Source organism: Rhea pennata, chromosome 6 (genome assembly GCF_028389875.1).
Source record: "Rhea pennata isolate bPtePen1 chromosome 6, bPtePen1.pri, whole genome shotgun sequence".
Classification (NCBI taxonomy): Eukaryota; Metazoa; Chordata; class Aves; order Rheiformes; family Rheidae; genus Rhea; species Rhea pennata.
Window position 1 is genome coordinate 157,737 of NC_084668.1, and position 24,931 is coordinate 182,667.

General features: G+C 37.6%; 1 protein-coding gene across 11 annotated transcripts in view; it reads left to right on the forward strand.

Moving 5' to 3' along the window:
* Nucleotides 1–24,931, forward strand: part of BAZ2B (bromodomain adjacent to zinc finger domain 2B) — a 162,285-nt gene that overhangs the window by 15,341 nt on the left and 122,013 nt on the right. For all 11 annotated transcript variants that reach the window (XM_062578291.1, XM_062578298.1, XM_062578294.1 and 8 more), the window contains exon 2: nucleotides 23,309–23,351. The gene's annotated coding sequence lies outside the window, so the exon portion shown is untranslated. The remainder of the gene's footprint in view (nucleotides 1–23,308; nucleotides 23,352–24,931) is intronic.

Genomic DNA, 24,931 nt, shown 5'->3' on the forward strand with positions numbered 1-24,931 from the left:
TTTTTTAAATCTTAAGATCTTAGATGTTTTTATGAACTTTAAGAAAAGGTATTCAAACAACATTTTAGGAATAGTCATAATCTGAAACTACTGGTGAAAATATATAAATTCATAAAGAGTGTCTTAGTTTTTTAGGGATTTAATGTTCTTCCATTTCATTGGGAAGTAATTCTGGTGGTGTAAATCAGTAAACCGAACTGTTACCTGTAAAGTACTTGTTTCTTATGACTGATGTATCATGATCAAAAAAAAAAAAAATAAAAATAAAAAGGAGTCAACTTAAGGATTGTGTGGTTGACATGAAAAAAGTCCTATTCCAAAGATTTCACAGGGTATTGCAAGCATGTTGCAGTTAAATTGAGGGGAAGTTGTTTGAGGGGTATTAAAACATGTTGAAGCTACTTAACTTCCTTTGGGGCTTACAGTAGCTGAAGCGTGGAATAGTTTTCGCATCTGACTTAGAGAAGGCCTGTTGAAGCTTGTGTGTGAAAAGACTGAAAAAGACCACTTGCAATACATGGTTCTCAACCTATTTCTTTCTGGAATCTGTGGAAGGGTAAGATCAAAAACATATCAGAAGCTAGTGTAAACATTTTCTTTTTTGGTGCTGTTGATTTCTTTGTTTTTGGTGCGTGAATAACATATCAATACTGTCAGCATAAAGCGCAGGAAATGCAGCTTTTAAAATATTGCAGAATGGCTCTGGCTATTACAGTGCTGTTTAATAGCAAATAACATTATTTGTAATCACAGAAGTAATGTATTATCTGAAAGTCTTGAAATACAGTTGGCTATGATAGAACATTTTTTTTTATTATTATTATTATTTTAATTTCCTTTTCTTGAAAGGAATGTTGTGCGGCCTCAGTTTTAAAAGGAACTCTTTGGATCTTAGTTACTTAAAAAGGTATCTAATTTTAGCTAGGATAATTTAAGCCCTTAATTGAAGTTTGCTCATGAACTTTATTTTTCTCTGGCTCATATATATTGTGAAAATTAAGGCTTCCAGTTTATCAGATGCACGTAATTTCTGAATGAAATGTATAAATAGAAATGTAACTGTTGCAGAGCATATACTAAGACAAATACCTGATCTTAATGGTTCAGCGTTGGTTGTACACCTTGAATCAGCAGAAAGGTATGCGTTAATTCTCAAGTCATGTTAAAGTAAATCGGATAAAGTTGCTTGTTTAATTGTTGCTCGTATGCCTTATTTTGGGACCTGCATCTGTTGGGAAGAAATTTAACCAGTATATAGATCTCGTATGAATGTACTACACAGAGATAAATTTTACTTCTAAATATAGAGCAAGTACACTAACTCGGATTAGTTCAACACATCTTAATCCTGAAGAGATTTAGGTATGTGCCTAACTTCACAGATAGGTGAAGACCTACTGAGATTCTGGGAGCTAATTAAGTAGAACTGTTTTGCAGAATCTTGGCCTTAAATTGGTCAGTAATGTGACTCCTTTCGTAATTTCAGTAGTGGCATTAATGGTTATTTTAATAACTGAAGTCGTGTGTGCTTTTTTCTTGTCTTTTAAATGTAGTAGTGGAGATTTTGTCTCAATGGAAACTATTCTCCCAGATTTCAACAGTCATCTTTTTATTAACTATTTTCTTCTTCTCCATGAAAAACCTTGTTAGCACTACTTTCACTGAATCAAAGTAGTCAGAAAAATTATTTTCAGATTTTATAAAGTTTTTTTCTTTTTTCTAGATGTAAACCAAACTTGAACCTTTTAACCTAATGCCTTTTTTTTTCCCCTAGAAAATTGCCAGTGAAGGCAGGAAAGCAGCATAAGTGTCTGCTAATCCAGTGTGCATGTCTATTAAGTATTTTATACTTTAAAGTTTGTCTTTGCCTATACAATATTCACATTGTGATCCTCAGTAATATGAAGTACAGTCCCAATTGCTACATGGGATACATGTAGTGCCATTAACACTTTGGAATACTGACTTTTCCAGATAGTGTGTGTTTTTTGAAAATCTTTAAATAGTTAGTGCCTTGGGTCCAGAACCTCATTAGCCTAGAAGTGTAGAATAACTTGTGTTTACGCACTTTGTCGTATAAACAGAAATTGAACTCGAAAGCTTTTTATGAAATTGCACATGTGATTTCTGATAAAACTGAGCTACTTTTATAACGTTTTTGGCTGCTACTAATTATGCAGGAAGTTCTTTTGATGGCACCCCTCTCCCCTTTAATTATGTTGATGTATTTTTTTTCTGCACATTCAAAATTTTATGTCTGTACTAGCTCACCTAGTTCATCTATTTATCCACGTGCCTCTCCATTCCATACAGTAACCCTTGCAATTCATTTTCAGCCATGATTGAAAGTAGGCTAAAAGTTCAAAGACAAGTTCCTATAGTTTTTGTGAAAATCAGTAACTGCTGAATAATAGATAAGATTTATATTATTTTCGCCTTTCCATCTGCTCCAGTAGTTGTCTGATTCATCAGCGTGAGTGCACTGCTCAGCAAAACCACGTATATAGCCCCACTCCTATTGCTGTCCTTTTGAAGTGGAGTTGGCTTTATTGGAGAGTGAGGATCTGGGTAATGGCAGTAGGAAAATACAAAGGACCATCAGAGGAAATTTTTAGTTATTGGAGGACTTGATTCTGCTAACCAAAAGTAGCATACACACAAGAATATCTACACTAACTGTTGATTTGTTGTCAGTGGCTTTAGTATTATACTTTCTTCCTTATGCTGTATGTATAATAGAGGATGTGGATACTGGATACTAAAGTTTACCTTTTGGATCAAAATTATTTGGAATCTTTTACAGAATTAACTACCAGAATTTGGTATGATTCAATTGCAAAACGTGGTGCACTGTCTTAAATAACTTCACTAATAAAATGCTAATTACATGCATAATTACAAGCAATATGCAATCAAACATTTCTGTTGGTGAATATCTCTTAAAATCACTGCTAAATGCTAGGTGTTCCTTACTGAGTGCCGTAGATGGGCTGACTTAAGCCATACTAATTAATTGTCCGTTTTTTCACTCCAGTAGTATATGAAAAACATTTGCATTGATATGTGAAGTGCAAACCTGGCTTTATGAAATGCATAAACATAATACGTATTTTTTTCAGAGCTTTCAGTTTACTTGAGGATTTTCTAGAACCAAAATATGTGTTCTTAAGAATGTCTTGTAAAACTGTGTGCATGGTTATTGTATGGGCAGCTGATTGCAGTTGCATTAATAAAAGTAGGATTTTTCATTTTAATTGGTCAAGCTTGTAATGAAAAACCATAGCATTTTAAAAAGTATAATCATAACTATTTTCAACACAAAAGATTTTTAAAAATATTTCGGACTGAATTTCAATGATACAATAGATCGTACTTGATTCACTTTCATGTTTTGCACTGGAAAACCGGATTTGTAAGATTTCAGACCTGTTGGTAAGATACAAAAAAGCCTGCATTAATGGCTGCTTTATGATCATGTACGATGGTTTCAAGCAAGTGGCAATAACCAACTCCTATTGATGTTAGGAAAAAAGTCATTATAACATTGCTGAAAACTGCTTTCAGTATATTTTCAGGCAACTTACAGAAATTAAGGTGTCATTAGACCAATCTAAATTAAATTAACTTTTTACGGAACACTTCTGAAAAAGTAGGACACTAGTTTTTCCGGAATTTAAAATGAAGCTCTGATGTTTTATAAATCACAGTCCTTTAAATTAATTTTTTGTTTATGGAATGTATTCCCTGGAACAGACACTGAAATCAACATAAATAGCATCTTTTCAAGAAAGATTCCTTGAAATGATTCATTTTCCGACTTTCCTGTTGCCTTTAAGAAACAATCCATAGAATGCTAAGTGTCTAGCACATGGACTGTGTAGATCACAAATGGAAAGCAAGTGTTTTAAGCTTTTAAAAGGAAGTATATCTTAACCATCTTTCCTTCTGAATAGAAGGTAATTTGGTGTTATGAAATTATTCCCGACATGATTATTTTTCTATGACTACAGTTTTTGTATCTGAAATCTTCAGATATTAATTGATGCTTAGGGTGAGATTTCAGAAATGCTTAGTATTGCTCTTGACAGTAGTGCATTAATAGGGCTTTTGGTTTCATTAGCAGCAGTTGATCAATACTAAGCGGTGACGCAAGTCTCATCCTTAGCTCAGGCTCCAGCCTTAAAGAAGTGATGAGCCAAGGGTTTTACAGTAAGAAACACTTGATGTCTTAGGACTTCAGCTGACTTCTGACCTCTTGCCCCATTATGTTCTGCAGTGGTCCCTTCATTCCAGATTTAGTGCTTTCTGTTCACAATGTTTTCTTCTTCAGGCTCATGGGTTGTCTGGTCAGCCTTTATCTTAGTGGAAACCTGAGTCAAAACTGTGCTCTTACTCCAAATCTGAACTCTCACAGACCAGAAAAAAAAATGCTAAAGGGCAGGGAAGCAGAAGAAAAATCATTATAGTCCTCTGAAACATGAAGTTGTAAATTATATTAATATGTAGTCACTGATAAAAACAACAAGCCTGCAGACACCCCAAGCTGTAATTTTCTTATCTCTATAATCAGAGGCATATAGTCAGACCATTACCATTGTTCGTGATGATGCTAGGATGATTAATTTAATACTAAGAACAGTAAGAAGTAAAATTTTATTAGTATCGCCTTATTTTTAGACTTTGTGTATATAATTCATCTGTTTACTGCCTTACCAAGGCGACAGTACAGTTGTATGGTATGTGACCAAGACTGATGTTATTGCTTACATCATCAAAAATGGGCTTCTAGAAAAGGAGAATCAGGATACAAAAATAAGCTTGGGCCATCCTGGTGACTGAGACGTCACACCTGACAAATTCTCGAGTTCTTTTGACTACTAAGTGTTTAAACGTTTAACTTATCCTACGCTTCCAACTTCCCTGTACTCTACTGGGTTGGTACCACAGCATTGTCAATTTTTTATTTTTTTTTTAATACTGCTACTTTGAACTGGTTATTATCGCAATCCTTTATGCCACAGGAAAATCACAACTCTACTTTAAATGCAGCTGAAGATGTACTGAAGGACAGAGGTGAGTTCATCAGAACAACATCGCTTTTGTTTTTAGGATGTTTCAGTGTGTGTTTAAACTACTTTTGCATCGTATTGGCACTAAGAAGGCATGCAGATTTGTAAGTTTTGGTTAATCCAGTGGAGTATTGAAGTGGTCTTAAAGTGATGTGTTCTAAAATTCTGATGTCTTTTAAGTTTCATCAGAACAAGGTTTATGAGGATGGAAATCCAGTTCACCCAGTGGATGATCATTTATAAGATAACATTTTATTGATTTTACTATTTCTTAATTTTTATTATTTTCTGCAGGTAACAGGCAAGTTACACATAATGTCCCGAGAAAGGAGGACTTCATAAAAGTAGTGTGCCTAAAGGAACTGACAGAGATGGAAAACCCTCAGTGTCTTTCCCTGTCTTGCAGTTTATATTGTGTTATGAGAGAACATCAGCACAGATGGTCTCTCAGTAAGTTAGTGATAAACATTTGAGTGCTGGGTGTAAGTGAAACCTGAATGTTACAAGGTGAAGACATAGATTCTTTTGGTTGACCTTTCTAGTGTAAAACATGTTGTTAGCTGACATAGTACAGCTAAAGACAAGGAATTTGTGTATTCTTTTAAGTTACTCAGGTAAAGTTAAATGGAAGTAATTTTCTGTTTGGGGGGGAAAAATGAGCTAATTCTAAGAAAGAACTAGAAAAATCAACTCTTCTCTCTTCTCCCTGATTTTTTTTGATAACGGAGAATTTGGCAGTTCTAATACATGCAGTAATCCATTGGAGACAGAAGTAGAAGACTGACTGCAAGGCTCATAATAAAATTATCAAGTCCAGCTGAGATAGAAACAGAAATATTTTAAAAAGCCTTTATACCTGCCTTGTTCTTAACCAGGCAATATACAGTCATGGTATAAGTGACGCTCTTGGCATAAATTGAACCAGTAGTTGTCTTTTTTGAGGAGGGGATCTTCCCCTTATTGGGAAGATAGTTGTTGCACATCTGTCAGTACTCCGGTAGTGTGAAACCCACTCATTGACTCCTATCTCATCTGTGTGGTTTTCTGCCTTCTCAGTGCCTCTATTCCACATGCTGGCAGGCAGTGAAGTAACTTCTCTTCCAGAATTTTGTGTGGTGGACTCAGCTGGAGGGTCTCCTTTGCTACCTGGCTTGAGAAAAGTTAATTTTTTTCTGTGAGGACTCTGTGTTTAGGAAGGCCGTAGGGAACAGACCCAAGTGGATTTTCTCAGGTCACATATCTGACACCTGTGCTTAGTATGCGATTTGCTAAATCAACTGTATTGTGTAGATCATGTAATGTATCTCAGGAATTGAGGACTGAACAAGTAAGGATATCTATTTTGCACTATTATCTTTCTGTGACACAATTTTTTTATATTACTGTTGATGTATTTATTTGCACATTGACCCATTAAACCTTTTACTGTTTGCATAGTGTAACACAATACTTTGAAAGCACTTTCTAAATTTATTAAAATGTGTTATATCGTTTCATTTTTGATGGTTGTAATTTTTTTAATTATCAGTCTCCAGTTCTCAATATATGATTCCTCCAGGGTTTAAAACCTGCAGTGATTTTTGAAAATTACAAAAGTTTCTGTTTAGAATTACCCGTGTTCCTTATGCTAATGTTCATTTAAAAATTTCAGTGCCTTTTTTGGTGAGACAGTAAACTTCAAGAACCTAATTAAAGGGGTAGGATTCTGTCCATAATAACAAAACACATTTTTATTTCTGTTGAAGGTAGTAATATTGGTATTATTTTTTTAAACAGCCAACACTATGCATGTTGTAACTGAAATCTACATAGAATCATAGAATCAGTAAGGCTGGAAGGGACCTCTGGAGATCATTTAGTCCAACCCCACCCGCTCAGCAGAGTCACCTAGAGCATGGTAGACAGGGTTGCATCCAGGCGGGCCTTGAAGATCTCCAGAGAAGGAGACTCCACAGCCTTTCTGGGCAACCTGTGCCAGGGCTCCGTCACTCTCACAGGGAAGAAATTCCCCCTCACGTTCAGGCAGAACTGCCTGTGCTTCAATTTCTGCCCATTGCCTCTTGTCCTGTCACAGGGGACAACTGAAAAGAGTTTGTCCCCGTCCCCTTGACACCCTCCCTTCAGGTACTTGTACACATTGATCAGATCCCCCCTCAGGCTTCTCTTCCCCAGGCTGAAGAGGCCCAGCTCTCGCAGCCGTTCCTCATAGGGCAGATGCTCCAGCCCTCTGGTCATCTTCGTAGCCCTACGCTGGACTCTCTCCAGTAGCTCCAGTAGCTCCATGTCTCTCTTGTCCTGGGGAGCCCAGAACTGGACGCAGTACTCGAGATGTGGCCTCACCAGGGCTGAGGAGAGGGGCAGGGCCACCTCCCTTGACCTGCTGGCAGTAGTCTTCCCAATGCACCCCAGGAGACCATTGGCCTTCTTGGACACAAGGGCACATTGCTGGCTCACGGTCAACTTGTCATCCACCAGCACTCCCAGGTCCTTCTCTGTAGAGCTCTCTCCAGAAGGTCAGTCCCCAGCTTGTACTGGTGCCTAGGGTTATTTTTCCCTAGATGCAGGGCCCTGCACTTGCCCTTGTTGAACCTCAGGAAGTTCCTCTCCGCCCAGCTCTCCAGCCTGTCCAGGTCTCTCTGAATGGCAGCACAGCCCTCTGGTGTGTCAGCCACTCCTCCCAGCTTGGTATCATCAGCAGACTTGCCGAGGAGGCACTCTGTCCCCTCATCCAGGTCATTGATGAAGAAGTTGAACAAGATGGGACTCAGTACTGAGCCCTGGGGGACACCACTAGGCACAAGCCTCCAGCTAGACGCCACGGCACTGATGACGACCCTCTGAGCTCTGCCTTTCAGCCAGTTCCCAATCCACCTCACTGTCCACTCTTCTAACCCTCGCTTCCTGAGCATATCTAGGAGGATGTTATGGGAGACAGTGTCAAAAGCCTTGCTGAAGTCAAGGTACACAATGTCCACTGCTCTTCCCTCATCTAGCCAGCCAGTCCTTCCATCAGAGAAAGCTATCAGATTGGTTAAGCAGGATTTCCCCTTGATGAATCCATGCTGGCTACTCCTGATGACCTCCTTTTCCTCCACATGTCTGGAGATGACATCCAGAAGGAGCTCTTCCATCACCTTTCCGGGGATGGAGGTGAGGCTGACCGGCCTATAGTTGCCTGGGTCCTCCTCCTTGCCCTTCTTGAAGACTGGAGTGACATTGGCTTTCTTCCAGTCCTCAGGCACCTCTCCAGTTCTCCGTGACCTTTCAAAGATGATGGAGAGCGGCCTGGCAACAACATCTGCCAGCTCCCTCAGGACCCAGTCTGATCCATTATGTTGTAACTTCCAGTTTGCAGTTAGTGATAGCTGTGCCCAAATAGAATTGTAGCAGCGATTATTTTAAGTTTCTGTTACAGGATTTGATATTAGAAATCTAATATTTTACTAAACCTCATTAAGCTATAATGAAGATACAATATATCAATCACAAATGATGTATTTTTATTATGATAGTTTCTTCATATTCTGACACTCTATGTATTTGCTGTTATTTAGCTTATACTACTAGATATTTGTTAATGGCAGCTCCCAGCTGTGGTTATGTTAATCGAATCTGAATGTGTGTTTCTTCTGTAAGAGTGTAAAACCGGTGGACTACTTGGTTCCCAAGGGCAGAATTGTGGAGTATTATATATATATCATGAAATATGGAAGAGGGAATGTGATATCGTGATCTAAGGACGGTGCAATATGTAAAAGCAGTGTTGCCCTCAGTTACGTGTAGTCTGAGTGATTTCACTTGTTTTGTGGGCGGATGGAAATGGACAGTCCAGGTCCAGTGTCTCACAGAGTTACGCGTTTGTGCTTAAAGAAGATGCTATTATTTTGGAAGAGCGTGCCTTGGAATTCTAAAATGCTGTTTGTGTCTTGATACATATTTGTATGCAAAAACCATCTATGCTTGGTAATTCAGCTCTGCCTATAGAATAAAATATATGTACTGACATGTATTAAATCTATTATCTGTATTTTTTTCTGAAAATACTTTTGTGCTTGGGTTCTCATAGTCCTCTGCCAAAGAAGCTTTTGACTATATTGAACACTGATAATTTTTCAAGGTTTTATCCATGACTTCTGCTTTAGAGCTTTTTTTTGTGAAAATACATCATGTACTTCCTGCCTCAGATCATGTAATTTCTTGTGCATTTCATCTGAATTTTTTTTTTTTTTTGCGTGTATCACACGTCAAGGGAATATGGCTAAAAGTAACTGTAAAATACCTGTGTTCTTACCTCACAAGTACTACCTTTACATTAGGTCTCGATTAACTCCTCAGTTGTTCAGTGCTATGTAATGTGGGTGTCTTTTTCTCTCTGAGGACATCTTGGGCTCTAAGCGGCAGGTGATTGTATATACATTCAATGAGATTTTTCTTAATGTTTTAGAAATCTAGATGTGTGCATATTTCTTTTTACTTCTCCTCTGACTGATTAGTTTTTGAAAACGAGATTTTGCAAGTTAGATTAATTGGTTTGCTAACAGGCATTTGTTTTTCATGGTTGTGAAAATAAGGAGAGACAAAAACTGATGGAAAAGAGGTTTAAATTTAGCTATACTTGATAAACAATTAATTTACAGTTTCATTTGGTTAAATAGGTGGCTTACCTGGCAGCTGATAAGTGCTTTCATTTGAGAAAACACAGGCTGTGTTTGTTTATCATATAAAGGGGAGCCCAGATACAGAATTTTAGCAATGAAACTACTTTTTTTTTTTTTTTTTTTTGTTAACGAGCAGAGAATAAGATACTTATGTGGAAAGAAGGAGCTTCTCAGTACAGTTTTCAGAATATGACTATGATATTGGCTTGTGTATCTGATATATTTTATTCCTAATGAGGTTAGGTGTTTCTAACATATCATGTAACCCTGTTTACAATGAGATTTCTGTGTTTGGAGACTTCAGAAAATGTTACTTCTAAAAATACTGAGTCTGATGATGTCCCAGCTTCGGGGTGGCTGTGATGCTAAACACATTTCTAATACAAAGGTATTGCTAGCAGTGATAAGAATTTGCAAAATTAGAAATAACTTCAGCCTTTCCTTGGTTACCAGTTTTAATACCTGTATTTAAAACCACGCAAAGAGTTGTCACTTTTTTCCTGTACTTGTTTCCCCTGCCTTGTTACCCAGATCCCATTTTTGTTTGTTCCTGTTTTGCAACCTAATTTATTTATCTCTCAAAAAGAAATCTCCAGTTCCTCAAATGTAAAATGACCCTTCTTTTTTCTTGTGTTCCCCCCATGCCATCTTTTTCATACTTGTTTCCTCTCTTTTCCCGAAGTCCCATTTATTTCCGTTGTGTGATAGTTACTTTTTAAATGCTGCGTGTGTTTCTCTCAGAGTCATGCAAAATGCAGTGGAGTTTGGTCTGTGGTCTGGGTTTGTGGCTACTGCTGTGGCACACAGAACGGCTGTGCCTTTTTTTGGCAGGCTGGGGAGCCCACATGCGTGAGAAAGTCGTTCTTGCTGATCCCTGCTTGTTTGCTAGAGATGTCCCGATCCTCAAACAAATACGCAGTCCCAGGGTGGTGGTCGGTGTTTACACAGGGGAGGAAGACGAAGTCCCTCTTAAGCAATAATACTCAGGCTTTTCTTGCTTTTTACTTCAAAGCAGATGTTAAAATAAGAAGTAAATGATACTTGTTCGACAATAAACAGAAACTGCGTTCTTTTAAGTTACTCCTTTATCTCTCGGTGAGCGTGGTCGCAGGAGGAGGAGCAGCGTGGTGTTCCTCCTGGCAGCGTTCCTCTGCTCAGTCTCAGTCCGTGCCGGCCCGGCCCGGCCCTCAGACGGGTCGATCCGCGCGTCCCGGCTGCTTAGCGGGTGGCTGCGGCAGTGCTCTGGCCGGTGAGCCGCAGGGACGCGGAGCGCTTGGGGGGCTCCGTGGAGCGGCCGGCGGGCCTCGCTCCGAGGCGTGCTTGCCGCTCGTGGTCCGCGCTGGGTCGGGACGGCGCGCTCGTGTCTGCGGGCGCGGGCGGCGGCGAGCGTGGCGGGTAACGGAGCAGCGATGTCGACAGCCTTCGGTGGTATTAGACACGCTTTACTGAAAGACCGTTTTCACAGGCGCTGAGTCCTGATCAGAATACCTAACGGCGGGGTAGACCGGCGTGTCGCTGCCGACGTCGCTACTTTCGTGCTTGGCGACTGCGCAAGGTCCCGATGCGGAAGGTCCGCAGGCGCCGGGTGCGCGGGCCGGGCGCGCGGGACTTGCACGGCTGGGAGCGTTTTTTATCAGCCCTCGGCGTTCCTAAGGTTTTCGCTGGCTGGTGGATTGCCGAGATGGATATAATTTCAGTGAGAAGATAACGATGCTACACAACTACTGTGGTTTACAGGCATCAAGTGTTTTCTGTGGTTGTTCCCCAAACTACCAGTATAAATACTCTGTAATATCACAAGCATGTATTAGATGACTTCTTCTAAGTGAATTTATACTTTTTACTGAAAATTTATGTATTTTTCTCTGAATAAGGGAAAAAGTATCAGGAGTTGAAATCCTTTGTATTGGTGCTGAACTAAATAAAGGCTCAAATCACTTAGTTAAGCTTTTTCGGCCTATGGCATTGGAAGGCAAATAGACATAAAAACAGACACAGTCCCTCCTCCGTACAGTTTATGTTACAGAGATTTTCAACATTTGTAACTTCTGTAGTATAAAAGTTTTTTATTTGTTCTTTTTTTTTTTTTTAGAAGTGTAAATGAAGGCTGAACAGAAGTATATTTAAATTCATGAAGATTTGTTAGGAGGGGTGGCAGTTCAAAGAGCGCCGAGCAATGACTGTCCTTTAGAAGGTGTTTACTTGGTCGTGGCCAGACAGTCTCATATACATCTATGTAAGTGGATACCGATGTCTGGAGAATTGAATGTAGTGAGACAAGTCTCCAGCTGTATAGATCAAATTACTTAAACAAAAAAGTAAAGAGGAGCTGCGGGTTAGAAGCCTCCGCCTTGCACTTAGGGCCGGTTCATGCAGTTCCTGGGTACAACGCTCTGTCAGCTGATGTGCCAGCTCCCTAATTTGCTACTCAGCAGAGGTATAATCTGCCTGCTAGGGAAATAGGTGAAAGCCATTACTGATGAGAGGTTTGTGTGGCTTCTGATTTCGTAAAGGAGTGCTCGCATACTCCGATGGCTTCTTACGTTAAAAGTCATTTTAGAAATACGCAGCTCCCATTTTCTGCTGCTTCCGAGATGACGTTTTAGTTAGTACTATGAAACTATCCTAACCAGTGTCATATTATTTGCCTCTTTGTATTTTGGTTTCCCTTTTTAACTTCACAGAATTTTGATATTTTCAAATTTCCCCCTTAGTTTCCTTCCCCTTCGTCATTATACCTGCCTTGACCTGCTCTTGTATCTTCTCTGCATCAGTTTGACATGGATATACCTTTTCCTTGATTTAACTGTAGTTTTAATCCATATTATAAACAGGAATAACTTTAACTTTGTCAGGTCACTGAATACTCATTCAGTGAGCTTTTTTAAAATATATCTTTCAATTCAAAGAACTTTTCTGGTAACCTGACCAACCCACCTCCCCAATTAATACATTTTTTAAAAAAATAACCTAACCGTTAATAAAACCCTATGTTTCTTTTTGTCCTCCTATGTTAATAGAAATTACAGCATTCACTGTGTAGGCAATCTGTCCTACTCTTTCCCTCTGCTAGACTTAACAGAATTCAGCTGCGGTGGAATTCCCGCCTCTAATCTCCTTTTTGTTTTTGCAAAGTTAGGTTTTGGGTGAACACCTTAACTTCCCGCCAGTACCAGATTTTTATCTAATTTATTTGAAGAATACTTAGTTCTTCTGGCAGGTAATAAAGTGAGGAAAGATGGCATTTTAGAGGAATAGCAGTTCTGTTTGTTTTTCCCTTTTCCATCACTTAATGCAATGAGGAACATGTAACAACAAATGAGCAGAAACAATAGGAAGATTTTTGAGAATTTTTTGGTCTTAATTAAGACTAAAATTAAGAGATCCAGTGGAACTTGATAATATTGAAGACAGTCTGTTATTTTACTCCCCCCTCCCTCCCTAAATTTGTTCATTAATCCTCTTTAGAAGGTACAGCAAAAATTTGTGAGAGATTACCAATGTGCAGTTTTGCATGTCAGCAGATGACCATGTGATTACTCTATCTTTTTTGGCTAATCTTTGACCTGAAAGATTCACTGAGGTGACTTTCGGTTGCTTGATCTCTGGATGGACAGGTTTTTACTTTGTGCAATGATTTTAGTTATTCTCATCCTTTTTCCATTGTGAAAGCCCTGATGAGGCATCATCTGGAATACAGTATACAGTTCTGCTTCTTTTGTTCCAGAAGGATTATTCATGTTCAAGAAAATTGAAAATAAAAAAAAGTGAGAATGTCTACTAAGATGCTGAGGGGAATTCAGAGACTTAAAGAAGGAGATTGAATGGGCTTATGTTTGTTTAGCCTAAAAAAACAAACAGAAAAAAAACAACTGAGAGCTTGCACATTCCTCCTCTATATGCCACAGAATCCAAGAAGAACGATTAAGCAAAATTAAAATTGTAGGATATGAACAGATGGAGTAACACTCATCAAGAATGATTTCAAGCTGAAAACCTAAAGGAGGTAAAAATGGGCGATGGAGGCCAAATTGTAAAATGGAATTTGATCAATTTATGAAAAGGATTGTATAATGTAGAATAGGAAGGAAGTAGGTTGGATCCAGGAAGTCCTTTCCAGTCCTGTACTCCTTTAATAGCAGTACACTGGTTTACAGAATAGGAGGGAGAGAGGGAGAATTACTTAGCAGGCAAACCCATCCATTTAAGCTTTTCAGGAATCTCAACCAAGAGCCTAAGTTGGTACAGAAAGCATTTACCTTCTAGTATTTATATATTTCTCATACCTACTAATGTTCAGTCTTTACCAGCAGTACTGTGCATGTTGGTGAAATCTGCTGAGCTTTTGTTTAATAATAGGTTTCTAAAAGCACAAAGGATAATTTTAGTTTGGGAGATACTTTCTTCTTAACAAAAGGGTGGTCCAGAAATTGCCATGTATTATATCCTGCAGGGATCTTCTCCATATTGAGCTGTAAACATATATATCTTTGAAATTGCTCTTAACAACTGAACCTTGTCAAAGCTTCCTTTTATCCGTACTAACTTTTCCTTCACAGTTTACTATTCTCTGTTGCCTTTCATAGTGTGTTTTTCATGCATCATACTAATCAGTTGAAGGCAGTCCAGTATTTCCTTTGGATTTTTCCAGGCCCTTTTGTACACTAATGAAAGAGTCCCATGTAGTTCTCAGATGCAGGCAGAAGATAACTGGAAGTTACTGAAACTCTATTATAGTTGCACAAAGCTTATATTGTTATATGTACCATCACAGTAGCAATTTTGGGGTCATTTCTTTTTCTAAATCTCAATTTTGAATGACTTATTCTCTGTTATTTGATTCATCCCAGAAGATAAAAGCCTTTATTACTGTTATTGTTTCTAAAAATATGCATATAGACTTTTTCAACTTGAGCATTTTAGTAAAACTTTGTGCATTTTGAGCATGACTTCTCTTTTCTCCTCCTTTTGTACTAATGCAATAAAAGGAGTTTCCAGCTATCAGGTTGACATCTAATTAGTCTTAAATAGCTATTAATGATTTTTATGCCAAGACTTTAGTTCATAAGTATTAGTAATGGCATCTCTCATCTCACTTGGAAAAATTTGCTTGAGTTTCCTGAAATGTTTATATAAGTTGCAGGGGAACAAATGTACCCATTTTATCTAAGATACTTCTACTTGGTTTTAAAAAAGTACTAATTATGTTAACAAGTTTTAAACAGTTTGACTAGAATTTCTTTATCTCACTTGTTCAATCTTTAAAAATACCATGACTTTGTAAGCTCTTCTGTCATTGTAATCTTCTGGAGTAGACAAGTCCTGAATTACAATGGAAAACAGGAAGAATATAACTTTAAAACTTAGGTTCTTTGAAGATTTGTTTACAATATAATTAAAAAGAGCACCAAGTCATTTTTTTAAAAACAAATCTTTTGTGATTTTTTGTTTTCATTGGAGAAAGAAGCAAATTGCAACCATAAAAAGAAAACATCTGACCTTGCCTTATGAAAATTGTGCTTTTTTTGCTGCATTTTACAGTATTTTCAGCCTCTAGGTTTTCATTCATTTGAGAAGATGCCAATGCCAGAACAGAAACCAGTTATCCCAGTCTTACATAAAGAAAATGCTTGCCAAGTGATAGCAGTAACAAAGATGGGAATTCACCCTGTCCTGTCTTCCCACTTAAATCAAACATTCATTAGCTGCATTTATATGCTAATATTAAGCACAGGAAATGTCCTTTTCTCTCTCCTTTTTAAAACAATGAGAAATAATGCAGAAAAAAGGCCTTGGATGACATTTAATTACATAGTTATGTAATTATAATTATGTAATTATAAAATAAAAAATATTATTTTACCTGTGCACATTAACCATCCCGTTTCTGCAATATGGGAAGCAATTTGCCCACCCCGGTGTCACTACAGAGCACCATTGCAGTTAATGAGACACTGCCTGTGAATGGGCAAACACCAGCAAATGTGAGCAAAAAAAAAAAAAAAAAAAAAAAAAAATCAGATTTCAATCTCCTTCTTCAGAGACTTACTACATTTTCTGTTCTTGCTGTTTTAAGCATTCAAATTCCTCAGCTTCCATGTAGAATTTCAACAGAAAGCCTTCCTTGTAGGCTTTTTGCATGTTTAATAACTTCATCTTGAATTTATATTGACATTTTATTTGCCTTTAAAGATACTCTACTTTATACTTTTTAATAATCAGATCTAAAAAATAAATTATAATAAACTTGTTCTTTTGGGCTATAATAAGTGGAATAGCTATATGTAAAGAACTCCTTGTAACTAGCTAGTTGCTGCTTCTCCCTTTATTAGTTGCAGAAGAAAATGGTAAATCCTGAGCTTTTCATTTTGAAATGTGTACGTGTGGTTGTCTTCAGGAAAATAATATTTAATCTGAAGCGGTATTCTTTCGTCCATGCTAACATTTTCTTTGCACTGACATGTTGGTGTTGTGTAACTTCCTGAAGTTCGTGCCAAATAGCATCTTCGCTGTTGAGCTTCAGCTCAGTTTTCCACGCACTATAGTGTATCTGCCTAAGTCGCTGGTAGGTGATTCTGTGCTTTGGACGCTAGGGGCAAAATCGATCTATTATTTTAATCAGAGAGACTGGAAATACTGAAACATGAAAGAAACATTTGATTTCTTTATTACTGTATAGGTAGATGCTTCCTCTTCTGTTCTGTAGTTTCAGACCAGATTAAATATAAAGCTTCAGTCTCGGTATATAGCTGCAGCAAAGAGTGATCTTTTTCAAAGCTCAAAATCACTTGGCTTAGTCATGTTTTCTGTAGTTTGTGCTGTAAATACAATGTGTATCTCTGCTGATAATGGTGTGTCAGTTATTTGGTTTTTCTCTATGATCTATTTCTAAAATCCTCAGTAAATACAGAAATTTTGATTCTTCCTTGAGTCTGCTTCTAAATAAATTTTCATGTTAGCTTTACAGCAATAGCGCAAACTAACTAGTCAGCTAATACAAATTCAATTTTGAGTAAAACAAATACGAGGAATGAGCGATGGACTCTGGAGGGGGTAGCAGTCACATTTGACCAAATAAGCATGGCTTTTAGTTAATATTTGATGTATACTGGTGACTGAGTTGCAAAAGTACTGGCAATAATTCTTAAGGTGAATGGTAGCGGTGAGGGATAGGCACTGTAACGTACTGAGTTAATAGAACCCCAGAGCTTTGAAAAGGAGGTGTTGCTGTTCGCGCCTGGATACCTGTCTTCACGCAGGGCACCCAATCTGTCCTGTTCGCAATGGTGGAAGTTACCTCATTTACTAGTAAAAGCTTAGAACAAGTTTGAATCAGTACTACTGTTTAATTGGTGTGGTTTTCTGTTATGTCTTGTCTGGTCTTATGTTGAGTAATTGCTGTAAGGGGCAGTCCAACTGCTGTGGGTGCGCCCTGCTCACCTTTTGCATAGGATTTCTGTGTGTTAAGCTGCAGAGTGAAGAGCCAGTTGAATTGGTCTGATAGTAAACCTCTGTGTGTGTTTAAATAGACTAATTTTACAGCTTGCTTTGCTGTAGTACCTCTCCATCTCCATTACCTCTGGACGTACAACCACAGCACTGCTGAACTGCTGCTGAGCATGTGAGTGGTATATTCAGAGGCCTTGATTTGGATAGTGTCAGGATAGAGGAATTGTTTATGAAGAATTGCAACTATAACTATGAGGGTGAGAAGGAGAAAAGGAGTATTTTAAACCAAAGTAATGTCTATTAAAATCTACCAATTCTGATCAGGGAGTAATTTTGTAAGATCTAGGACCAGGTGTACAGAACATTGGGAAGGTGGTGCCGTGGATGCAGCTTGCACTGAACACTAAACTAGCTTTGAACTGGTTTGATTGGCTTCTGTGTTGCTAATAATGTAGAGAGAGTAGTACGAGGCTACTCATAAATACTTGGTGTGGTTTTGTGCTGCTGCGAGATAGTTTTGCTATTAAGCTGAAAAATAGCTAGTTAAACAGTTCCAGTGGTGGTTATAGGGTGGATATAACCTATTTAGGCTAGTGTTTTCTGCTTCTGAGAACTTGTTAGATGGTGTGATAGATTTATCCTGTCTTTATCATAGATTTTGAGATGTGGAATGTCTTTCTACAGTTAAAGTTTATAAAAAGCAGCTTGAACATTGGGTTTATGGTAGCCCAGTTTTAGCTTTTGGGGTACAGACTCTGTGGTGCCCTTCCTGGAACTATGTGCGTTCCTTGTATTTTCTTATTTAATGTTTATTGTGGTACTGAAGTCCTCTCCCTTTTCTCCACCATTTGCCTCATAAGTTTCTTTAGAATATGCAGGTGTGATCAGCTCTTACAATGTTAATCTGAAGGTTCAAAGTATGCTATTACTCCTGAGTGCTGCTTCCATTTAGGAAGAAATACACAACTATATTTGTTCTTTTTGACTGCAATAATTTCTGTAAAAGAGAAACAAGTTTTACAGAACAGCAAGGCAGGTTTGTTGTTTAGTTTTTTCAAGGTACAGTAACTGTGTTGTACCACGAATAACTATCTTTTCTCTTGGGAGCACCTGTTACGAAGTGCCCAAAAGATAGGGGAAAATACGGATTTTACTTCATATGCAAACTGCATATTGTTCTTTAAAGTAGAGTTAGGTTAATTAAAGGTGTAATTTGTATGAGTATCTCACACATGAAATATAAAGGTGATAATAAATGTAAAGTTTCATGTTTAAAATAAAATAATGATTACAGTTATGGAGATATCTTTTACGCAATTTCTGTGAAGGGAGAGGAGGAGCATTATATTTGTTAACATGTTAAAAGGAGGTGAAATTCCACCGTTGAAATGTATGGTGTGTGGCTAGGAATTAGCAAAGCAGTGAAGGGAGATAGATTCAGAAATCCTATAGGAGCTGAACAGGAAGTAAATGAATAATTGACACTTGATGATGGAATTAAGTTCAAATACTTTCATGACAGGGTATTGTACAAGGAAGTACTAAAATCGTTGTGGAAAGAAATGTACATTTAAAAGTCAGTAAGTAGAGTTCACTAGTAATGAAGAAATGAGTGCATTTTGTGTAGTAGTGCTTTTGTGATAGAAATGCAAAACACTTAAATGTCTAAATTGCACTGTTGCATCATTTGGAACTTCAGTTTTGGTCTGGTGCTGTCTTTTTCAAAAAATATCCTATTTTCATTTTAGTAAGAGAGCACTATTTTAGGAATAAAGTGAATGCTTGGGAAGGTTAGCTACTTTTATATGCTAGTGCCATTATTTTTAAGAAACATTCAAAAGAGGCAAATTCCAGTCCATTTCAACATGCGAGCCTGTAATAACTGTGTGATGCTTGGGGATGTTGTCTTTAAGGCTTACATGTTTCTGCTTTCTTTCAAAGGCAAAATAATTGCCTTGTGTGTTTTTAGAGATCTGGGATTATTTATTGCTAATGGCTAGTGCTAACAGTATATTAAGGCGCTTTTCTACAGCAGCAGCATAAAGCTGCGAACAACAAAATTTCAATAGCATGAAACTGTGAACAGTGAAACCTGCAGTCTCTGAAAAGAAAATAACCGATCTCAGTAATACAATAGTGTTGATTAAATCTGCTTCTCTTCGTCGCTTAACCAGAGTTATAAACTTAACCAGAGCACTGGAAGAGGTTGCCCAGTGTGGTTATGGAGTCTCCTTCTCTGGAGATATTCACCTGCCTGGTTGCGATCCTGTCTCTAGGTGACTAGAGCACAAAGCTCTGGGTGACCCTGCTTGAGCCAGGGGGGCTGGACTACATGATATCCAGAGGTCCCTTCCAACCTTACCAATTCTGAGATCAATGAAGAAAGGACAATTGGTGTTGTCTAGCTTGGTAACGTGTTTATTGTAAATATACAGAGCGTATTGAAGTTCTGGAGTAATGTTTAATGCATTTTATACACGTTTCATTGACTTTACGTTCTTTAACCTGAGTAAGAAATAGGAAAGGAGATTTGTTTTTTTGTAAATAAAATAGCCAACTTCGACATTGCTCTTACAAACTGAATTTATTTGTTCAGATTTACAGCAGTACATGAAAATAGATTGTTTTTTTTTTTTTTTTTTAACCTTGGAGAATACCTGATGCACAGCACATTTGTCCGGGAATTGTCTGTGGTACAGAATAGTGCAACTAAAGTTATTTTTGGTTTATCAAAAGCTTGAAGGTGGTGTATACATACACATTTAGCCAAACTAGCTTTTCCAGTCTGTAAAATTCTCTGGATTTGGATATTCACTAAAATCTTGTCAATCTGCAGTTGGTGCTGGTTATGAGGAAGAATATTTGACTAATATCTCTAACTGAACACTAGTACTAGCTTTACTATCTGTAATTTTGTATGTACCGCTATAATTTTCCTGCAGACTCTCTGTTGAGCCCAATGAAAGTGTGTGATATTGGTGTTCATGCTGTGTCATTTGCTTAACACCATATGATATTTTAATGGAGAGCAATGCTGCTGTAAGTATTCTGTAAGTATTTCAGGGGAGAGATTACCAAATTTCCTTATTTGCATACCCCACCAGCTGCTGCAGGTATTGCCCTGTTGCATGTTTTCTGGTGCCTTCCTCTCAGTGTTTTCTATCCTCATGTCACAAGCCTGACATTTCCAGGTCCTCTGCTATGCTGTCTAAATCCTGATGACATGTCCTGGTTGTCACCCCTTTGCAAGCTTGGATCTGACCCTCTATTAGCTGCAGTAAGATATATGCCTCGGCTGCCTATGGGAAGATGCTTACCCTCAGGCTCATGTAAGTGAGTACAAGGTTATTAATAAGGATGGGCATAAGCAGGACACTAATAATGACATGAGTAATAGAGCATAGAATTCAGAAAACTTAACAGGCTGCAAATCCATAGGTCTTCTAATCAGTACTGAAGGTGGACTGAAATGTTTTTATTGCACCATTTGTGATTAAGTATCTACTCTTTGGTTCAAGAAAACTTAGGAAATACATGTGTGCTTTCTTGTGACATCATTTACACAATTCAGTAATTTGTGCAGTAGTAGGCTGTGAGATACACTCCAGACAGGACCAAGTGATTTTGTGAATGCATGTAGATTACTTTGAAAAATGTTTGCTCTGAGATACTTCTTAACATGTGCAAACTCTGCAGTGCTTGAGCCCTGGTAAAGCTTATCTGATGAAAGAATGAAACTGTTAGCTGGTTTTATTTGCAGTCACACGGTCTTTTTTGTATTTCAGTTTCTCAAGTGCTTCTTCTAATTTCTTTTGGAAACGTCCTCTATTTCCAGTATCTTTTGTTTCTGGTAAAATTTCAGAGAGAGTTTTTCCAGCAGTGACTCTTTTCATCTTGTGAAGATTGCTGTAGCACTGACATTTAAGAGATGAATGCTTTTCCATGCTTACATCCAGTTAGAGCAGACATAGTATAGAAGAGAAGGCAGCAGCTGGTAGAGATGTGTTGAAGCAACAGACTGTCAAGAGATCATTCCTCAAGATTTCATCTTGTGGTCTTTCTCCTCTTTTGGAAGTGTTGTTCCCCTGAAGGAGTATTTAGGCTGTTCTCCAATGTGGTCGGATCCTTAGGCGTCTAGATAATATTTCTGTATAGAAACTAACTTTTTCTTCTCATTGGACAGTGTTCAGGGATGAGGATGCTGCTACCTTGGAGTGTACTCTGTCAGTAAGGTGGTTGGTTATCATCCCTTACAAATGACGAGCTGCAACTTCAAGGGTCTTTCTCACCATGCTCAAAGATATTTAAACCCCCTAACGTTTGTCCTGAGATTCAGAATTTGGTGGGTTACACATTGCCTTCCAGACTGATGTCAAAATTGAGACTTTTAGCACTGCCACAGGCATAGGTATAGTCAGATGTAGAGCAGCTTGCAAAATTACAATAGTAATACAATAGCAAGTACTTGAGCTTCAGCTAATACAGGAAATGCCATGTTTCCAATTTTAAGGAAGAAATACAACTTTGTTTCCTATGTTTTGAAGGAATGTTCGGGTTCTAGTCAGTCGGGACAGGACAGTTGAGAGAGCGGTGAAGCATGCGCTTTCTTAGCCTTTTTCCTCGCAGATGTTTTCCTCCTGCTGTTTCACAAGGCACGGTTAGTGTCCGATCTCGTTCCACCACTGCCCTTTCTCTTTCCTAGTCCACTTGGGTCTTTGGTGTCATCAAAGCACAGCAGTAGAGCAGGGAAGAGAAGCTGCAATGTTGCAGCTGCTCTTTGGGAGAAATCCTTTCCTGTATAGGTTGATGACGTGTCGGGTGACTGCTAAAGGAACAGTTTGTTCCTGGTGTCCTTTGGCAAGGGAGAATGATAGCTCATGTTCTTCCTGCTGGCAGGGAGCTTAGTGTGGCAGTAGTGGTGCCAACAGACTAGAAGCCACTGCTGGAGTCAGAGTGCCCGCACTTCTACTGGATGTAGTTTAAAGGCGGGGAAAAAACTGCTGTAGTTCATATTTTTGGGAAAAACTTACTAGCAGTTACTCAAAAAAAAAAAAAAAAAAACCAAAAAAAAACAGCTTCCCAAGCATGGAATATATATGTTTAAATTAGTATAACTTACCTAGATTTTAAGTTATTAACTGTTTGGCTGTTTAACTTTGGAAAAGAAATTCTTTTTAATCTAGATTGCTGAAAATTTCCACCCATGACATTATTATAAGCTTTGTGCTTCCATTAGCATGATGCTGTAGAAATTTTAGAGGCGGAAAAGAAGTCCATATTTCTACATCATCACTGGGGGGAAAAAAAGGCTTCAATGTAAAAAAGAACTTGAATTGCCACTGAAAGATTCAGCTATATAAAATTGACTTAAATTTTTTTGTTTAAAGCAAGATCAGTTATTCGAAAACCCCAATAATAGCAGATTTTTGCTACTTCAGCAAGTTACATTCTCCTTTAAATACTGTATTCTAAATGTTGCATCTATTATACATGGTATAGGAAATAGAAAACAGTATGAGCTCTGTATTCAGGGAGACTTGATTTAGGCAGGGAGAGAAATTGAGGAAGAAAGCAATCCAAACAAATGTTTAAAAATTATTTTATTTTTAATTCTTTAGTTAGATGTGCATAGGTTTTGTAGGTGCACTGATACGTTTCTGAATTCTCATAGCATGAACAGAATTTGAAATGTTTGTGCTGGAGCACCTCATTAATGAGATGAAATACTGATTCCAGTTAAAGAAAATTGAAAATTCCCATTGGTTTCAGTGAGATTGAAATTATTTGCATTTTAAGAGAAATATTCCTTTTACTTATTGTCTGCATTAAAGCAAATACATCGTACTACATCACTGACAGTTTAGGAAGAACAAATCGGTTATGTGTGTTTATATAACGGATTGCAAACAGAAGAAAGTGTGATTGCATAACACCTGGCTTAAACATTTCTTGCTTTAATGACTTTGTATCTGGTTGTGCAAGATAACTACAGTGTTTTCGGTGTACTGGAAATATTTTGTGGGCTTATTTTTTAGAGAAATTCTTCTGTTCTGCTAGATGTGTCTTGCTCTGTCCTTGTAGAAGTTACTTGGTAAAAGGATGATTCACCTCATCATTATTTTCTGTTTGCAGCTTGCAAAACGGCAATGTCACAGAACTGAGCACATTCATCACAGTAAGTATGCCATAGCAGTAAGTATTCTGATAACATTCTGAGAAGCATGAGTCATACATGGAATAGGGAATTGTTGTTTATAGTTTATGTACTTTTTGATTTATAGATTATATAAATCATTCCAATAGTGCCCCAAATTCTGCTTTCAAATCCTGATTCAGCAAGATGCTTAAGCTTATGCTTAAGTAAGCTTTTTAGATTCTTTGTCTATGTTTGCATTTGCAAGTACTTTTGTGACTTCAACCCTAATATTAAGTAGTTCTTTAAGGACACACCTCTCTCTCCCTCTCTCTCTTTTTAAATCTCTCATAGCATTGTAATGGACTTTTTTGGACTTTTCCTGTGTAGATTTGAAATACAAATATGATAGAATATAAATTTAGTGTATGGAACGTGTTTTCAATACACTTTTAATAAATTTGTTATCTCAAATCGGTTTATTTTATTGAGACATTCCACTAACAATTTCAATTCTAAAGTTCAGTAACTTTGGAAGTTATTTTGAGTATTCTGAGTTAGTGTGATATTGTGCTACTTAATAAGCGTGTGTTATCCTATTTTATTAATAGGTAGCGTAATTGGACTATTTGACTAATTGGACTGTTAGGAAATGAAGAATTTTGCATTCACATCAATTTGCTCACTTTTCAAAACAATTCAAAAAATGCTTATATCTTCTTCCAGTCCTTAAGCTTAGACAAAGTTGCTGCTGAAAACTAAAGTGAAAGGAAATGAAATAAAAAGCCTGACTGTCTGTATGTACTTTAGAGATGCGAGTTCAGAGATAAAACTTTTGAGTACTTCTTTTTACTGTCAATGTACTTGTTGTCTGTGAAGACCACAAAAATAAGAGATGTAAGTCAGAAAAAAAAATGAAAAATCATTCCAAATCAATAACTTTGGTGCTTCTGAGATTACATATCAACTCTTCATGCTCTGATGATGCACCCTGAAAATGTAAAATACAGGGCTTATTACGTGAAGAGCTAACTGAAGTCAATGTTCAGTGATAAGGTGATATGTTGGTTAACAAGAGCCTCCTTAACATCCCAGACAGAATATTTGATTGTACAATGGAGTCTTATGCTTCAGTAGCAACCTTCATTCCCACATCCCAGAGATGATTTACAATTAATGAAATTATAATTACCACTGATAATAAAAAAAATGGCTAATTCTTCTTCCTTTTTTTGTTTTTCATGCTGATTAAAATTCTCTTTAAGGTTAGATTTAAAAGGCTCAGTTTTTGGAATTACTTCTTAAAGAGTGTGTTCCAAAGTAGAAACTGTTGAAGGAACTATGTGTGACTTCAAACATTATTTAGGAATAGTAAGAACACTAACATCTGCTGACTTCAAAGAATGACTAGTTTCATATGGAGAAAGCAGATCTGTTAAACAGGAGGGAACAAATGATTCAAAGGTCAAAAGAACACTTTTTAGTGAATACATTACTTAGCAGGCAGGCAGTGATGCGATAGCAGAACAGGAGGGAGGTAAGATAACCTGTGTAAGTGAGGAGCAGAAATCTGAATCAATTTCAAAAAATGTGAAACTGGGATAAAGTCAGCAAGTAGTTTG